Consider the following 6,322-nt stretch of genomic DNA (forward strand, 5'->3'; position numbering starts at 1 on the left):
AATAAAATAAAATAAAATAAAATAAAATAAAACCCCTTCCTGCTTCCTGGGTTGCCGCCTTTCGGTCCTCTCCTGCGTGAGAGCAGACTGGGGTCCCTGAGCTCAGTAGTAAATGGCTTTCCAAATTCCAACCTGGCTGATCTGGTTCCTATTCTGAGTGACCCATAACAATTGAGACTGGATGTGGTGGCACACACCTGTAATCCCAGTGCTTGGGAGACTGAAAACAGGAGAATCATTGCGAATCTGATCTACATAGTGAGGCCCTGTGGAGCCTGTACTAAATACATAAAATAAAATAAATTTACAAAGTTAGTGCTCCAAAGAAGATACACTGTTAGTGAGCAAGTAAAACCTGTTCAGAATCACATTAGTCACTGAGGGACTGCAATCATAGCCACAGGGAGACCACACACATTGGGATGGCTATAAGGAAAAAGAAAAAGAAACAATTGTTGGCAATGATGGAGAGAAGTGGGAACTTTCCTAGTGTAAATATAATGAAAACTGGAAATTCCTAAAGAGGTCGGCTTTCCCTTGGGGAGGAGTAACAATTGGGACTGAGAAAGAATTAGTCCTTGGACAGTACCTGCAGGAGCAGAGGGATAGCACATGTCACAGCATCCTACCCCACCCTGCAGCAAGAGATGTGTGAGGACAGGACTTAGCATTGGAAGAGGAGCACAGGAGGTGGTGCGAGGACCAGGAGGAGCCAAGTGTTTGTGAGACTGAGAGCAGCCTCTTGGCTCTAAGGTTGGCACAGCAGTTAGGAGACACAGAGACAGGGTAAGGAGCAGGGGGTGGGGGCCACTCAGGGGCACATACGTTGGCTGAAGGCTGTAACCCCAGCGCCCATGTCTGGAGGCCCACCTCAGCCCTGCGTCCAGCACAAACTACTGCAGGCTCAGCAGGGTTACGCAGTACTCTCGGGCTCTTGGTGTGGACACCAGAGGAATTTTATTTAATTTTATTTACTTATTTATTTGCAGAACCAGGGATGGAACTCAGGCCCTTGCACTTGCCAGGCAAGCACTTATTCTACTGAGCCATCTCCCTGGCCCAGAATTTTATTTTTTATTTTATTTTATTCTATTTTTCTTTGTTTTGTTGTTTTCCTGGTTTTTTACTTTTTTTTATTTATTTTTGATCTTTTGCCTGTATTTTTCTTCTATTCATCATCTTTCTCTTTCTTCAATTATCTCTCTTGATTTAATCACATTTTCCTTTCTTTCTTAGTTCCTTTTTTTGCTGAGGAAAAAACCCCCAAAGTTGAAGGAGGAAGTTTATTTAACTCAGTTTGTAGAGGTTTCAGTCCATAATTATCGGGGCCCAAGGCAGGGTGGCATGGCAGAAGGGCAACAAATCCATGGAGGCAGAAGACGGCAAAAGCAAAAAGAGAACAAAGGGAGGAGCAAGCCTCTTTTCCTTATATTGTATGCAGCCTGCCTGCCCTAGGGCATGTATAGCATTTACCCCCCTAATCCCAGCACTAGACAGTGAACCAATCACAAACTAAATTCACCTGTCTCTAAAAAGCCTGTCCCTATGACTGATGATGTTATGGGTCACTCAGAATAGGAGCCAGATCAGCCAGGTTGGAATTTGGAAAGCCGTTTATTACTGAGCTCAGCCCCCCCACCCCCCTGCTCTCACGCAGGAGAGGACAGCGGCCCAGGAAGCAGGAAGGGGTTTTATACCCTGGAACCACATTGAGTTTGATAAGCAAATTCATTGAATGACCACATTCAGTTTGGTAAACAAATTCATTGTCTGACACAAAATAATGCTTTCAGAGTGATTGACACCACAACTCAAACTACATTTTTGGGGCTTTTGTTTCAGTTTCTGGTTAATTTGCACCTGAGTACCTGTAGGCAGCCTTGCATAGCCTGGAGGTTACAAGAAGTTAAAGCCCATCTAATTTCCTTTTGAAGTCATCTCTGTAAGCTAACTTTGGTAACAGGAATTGATGAGGGTTACAGGAATTTTATCTTAGCAAAGAGCAAGAAACAGCCACTAGTTACTAAACAACTTAGAACAGTGGTGAGGATACATTTACAACAGAAAGCGCAAGATTTACATTTATAATCTAAAACGTGAGTTGACTCATTACAATGAGACTTTGGGGGACACCCAGACACAAACTGCTACATTCCATCCCTGGCCCCCAAAGACATGCACATCCCTTTCTGCAAAAGGCATTTAGTCCACATCTAAGAGATGCCAAAATCAAAAGCTTCAGGATTGCTGAAAAATGGAACAAAGTAAACATTTCCATTCCAAAAGTTACAAATGGGGATACAAAGGGGTGGGACCAAAGCAAGTCCAAAATCTGGTAGGGCAGACCTTAAGTCTTGTATTTCCATGTGGAGCATCCAAGACCATCTGTGGCAAGTTGTGACCTCCAAAGGAATTGGGTGACTCTGTCCCTATGACACTTCTGGAGGTTGTAATTCCTATGGCTTCTCTCTTAGGCTTTCTTTGCTTTCTCCTTGAAGATTTCCCCTGTTGTATTTTTGCTGTCCACAGCTTTACTGGAGCTTCCTTTCTGGCCAAACTCATAACATTTTATGTCATCCTTCTTGGTTCTTTACTCTTGATTCTCAATGTAAATCTGACTAAAAGCCCCCAATAATAGCCATACCGATGCCTCAACATGTGACTGCCTTGAAATTTCTTTTACAAGACTAATCAGTCCTCCACACTAACCTTGGATTCATGCACAGTCTCTGGAAATGAACAAAATACAAACTTTTTGCCAGGCTTGGGCCAGGAATATAGCTCAGTGGCACAGTGTCAGCCTGATAGGCTCAAGGTCATGAGTTTGATTCCTTATACCCCCCCCAAAAAAAAAAAACCATTTTGCTGAGCTATAACACATTTTGTGGAGTCCAACAGCCAATGTAGTCTTTCTTCCCTGTCTTTATTGGCAAGATTTCTATCAGCCTTCTGGTCTTCTAAGCTCTGACTAGAATCTCCCATGCAGAATAGCCTGGTCTTTATTGATAGGATTTGTCAGCCTTCTGGTTTTCTGAGCTCTGACCAGAATCCCCTGTACAGAACAGCCTAAGGTTCTTCAGCTCTACTTTTTCAGCAGGCATCCCCAAACCTATCTAAACTCTTTCCATAAACCATTTATTCCCAAAGGCTTTTGAACTGCATGGTCAGGTATAGTCACAGCTATGACCCCACTACTGGTACCAAATTCTTAGGTTTTTCAAACTCTCTTTGGCTGAGGCCAAATACTTGATGCCTAAAATTAAAGGAGGAAAGGTTTATTTAGCTCACAGTTTGTAGAGGTTTTAGTCCATAATGGCTGGCTGTAAGATGGGGTGGCACATGGCTGAGGGGCCACTATTCATGGCAGCATAATATAGCAAAAGCAGTAAGAGCAAAAGGGGAAAGGAAAGCCTCTTTTTTATCCCTTGCATTGTATGCAGGCTACCTGACCTACAGTAGGTGTAGCACTCCCATCCCCCAATCTCAGCACTAAACAATGAACCAATTACAAACTCTAGGTTTCAGTTGCCTCTGAAATGTCCACTTCCATGACTGCATGAGGCTTTAGGGAGACATCAAGACCCAAACCATAATCAGTGAATATTGTCTCTAATCTTTCTGGTTAGCTTTGATAATTTTTTGCTTATTCCTTTGTAGGGTCCGAATAATTTGGAAAATTATCATTTAAACAAGAGAGACCACCCTCCGGATTGTTCAGTAGCTCAAATTCCTAAAACCTTAAGTTGGGCTGTAAAACCACAGACCCAGCTTGAGCAAACATCACCTTCCCTGGGTTCGATGACATTCTTGTGAAACAGGGTCACAATGTTTAGTTACTCCCCCTTCCCCAGAGAACCCACCAAGCCAGTTCATAGTTAACCTTTAACTGACCGTTCTTAGTCTCCCTTTTTAGGACATATTCTAAAACCCACCAATTATTTTAGAGGTTACCCTAAAATTAACCAATGTGATCTGCTTCTGTAACCCCACTTGCAAAACCCCTCCTCCCTTTGTCTTCTAGCTTAAAACCACCACCCACGGTCAGTTCCGGTTGCTCTCTGTTCCTGCGTGTTCAGACCGCCCTGTGTGCACACAGTTAATAAAATTCCCTTTGTTCTTTGCATGAGAGACCGACTCTTGGGGTCTTCCTTTGCGGCGACTCGACCCTTACACCTTTATTTTTTTTCTTTTCTGCTGCCTTTAGATCTTAATGTTTTTGTGATCACTCTGTCTTCTAACCTTCTACTATATTTCCTTTCATTTATCTCTGTTTTACCCTCTACCCCCTCTTAAATTTCCCCACCACAGGGTAAAACCCACTATACCAGGGGGAAACACTGAATACAAGCTCCCAACTTGTGTTGGATTCTGTTATACAACTACTTCTCGCTCTGATTGCTGGTTAACAGTTACCACAGTTACTACATTAGTAGTTACTGCAATTTTTCAGTTTATACACTGTGCTTGATGTTATCATTACTGCTAATTTGTACTAATTTAGGATGTAGTATCTATTGTAATCAGTTGTTCTCCCTTGTATAACAATACTGGGAGGTTTTGGGGTAGTAACCATCATCACAACCCACTAGCAAAGGCCTGGGGACTAAGACAAATAGATACCAACATCCCACCCTTAATAAATTGGGAAGGTAGGATCTTGTCATAAACATAGAACTCAGAATCCTCCTACTCATAGGAGATGCCCTTAAGAATGAACATTTCTTAGGGAGGCCTTGATACTAGTGATCAATATATCTACTATAAAAACAAGAATCACATAGAAAACACAATAAAAATGTATGGTACTGGAAATTGAACTTAGGATCTTACACTTGCCAGGCAGGTGCTGTATCACTGAGCTATATCCCAAACAAGAGTAAAAATTTTAAAAATAGTAAATGACAAGACATAGAAGCAAAATGCAACCCTGCACCTCCAGCTTACTCAGAACAAGTCCATGAGACAAGATAGAGGAAAATGGAAGAAACACACTTGAAATTCCCGAAATGATAGCAACAAAAGTAAAGAAACAAATCCATAAAATCAGATAAAAAATAATCTCTCGGGTAAAAAAAAAGATGATGCCTATAATGAAAGTCATGCTCAATAAATCTAGAGTACACATAACTCAAAATAGATGAGTATAGGTAAATGATGAAAACTATAAATAGCCAACATAGGAAAGAAATGAAATACATGAAATAGATTGAAATAAATGTCCTAGGAAATTAAATAATCCATTGAAAGTTTGCAAAACTGCATGAATGAAAGTAAACATAGATTATCAGACCTAGAAGATAGGATCACTGCTAGTGATCATGAAAGGAAAGATCTCTTTAAAATAACAAGGGGGAGTAAATGTAAAGAAAAAGGTAATAAAGCAAAATAAGAGACAAAAAAATGAGACCCCCCCCCCAAAAAAAAAGGGCCAGGGAAAAAAAATTCAACAGCTGTAAGATGGTGCAGAGAAGAGCAATATAAAATTGATTGGCATCAATGAAGGAGCATGAGTCGGCACAGATGACATAAAAAAGACTATTTGCAGAAGTAGTAGAAGAAAACTTCCCAAGCATGGGAAAAGAATCTGAAACACAGATAGGCATAAAAAGTCCAGTTAGCCATGACCAAAATAAATCTATATCAAGCCATATAATAATCAAGATCCCAGAAATTCAGCATAACAGAATACTAAAAGCTGCTAAAGGGCCGGGGAGGGGCCAGGGAGATAGCTCAGTAGAGTAAGCACTTGCCTGGCTAGTGTAAGGGCCTGAGTTCAATCCCCAGTTCTGAAAAAATAAATAACTAAAGGGCTGGAGAGATAGCTCAGCAGTCTAAGCACCTGCCTGGCAAGCACAAGCACCCAGGTTTGATCCCTGGTACTGCATGCTATTCTGGTCCCACGCTTGGCCTGCCAAGCCTGGGCATGGTGGTACATGCCTATAATCTCAGCTATGGGAGGGCTAAAACAGAGGATCACTATAAGTCTGAGCTGCATAGCAAGACCCTTCTATCAAATACATAAATTTTAAAAGTTGCTGGAGAAGAAAGACATCACCTATAAACGAAAGCAAAAAATTTCCCACTCTGTTGGTCACTTATTTGTTCTCTTGGTTGTTTCTCTGGTTGTGCAGGAGCTTTTCAAATTGATACATATTATATGCTTCTGTCTAATTGCTTCCCTGACTGGTGGTTTCTATTCTATTGATGTTCTTGGAATTGTCCTCATTTCTCTCTCTCTCTCTCTCTCTCTCTCTCTCTCTCTCTCTCTCTCTCTCTATTTTAGGGAAGGGTCTACAGGGTGTTCAGGGTCTCACTACTAGAT

Source organism: Octodon degus, unplaced genomic scaffold (assembly GCF_000260255.1).
Source record: "Octodon degus isolate 3935 unplaced genomic scaffold, OctDeg1.0 scaffold00079, whole genome shotgun sequence".
In the NCBI taxonomy this organism is placed as follows: Eukaryota; Metazoa; Chordata; class Mammalia; order Rodentia; family Octodontidae; genus Octodon; species Octodon degus.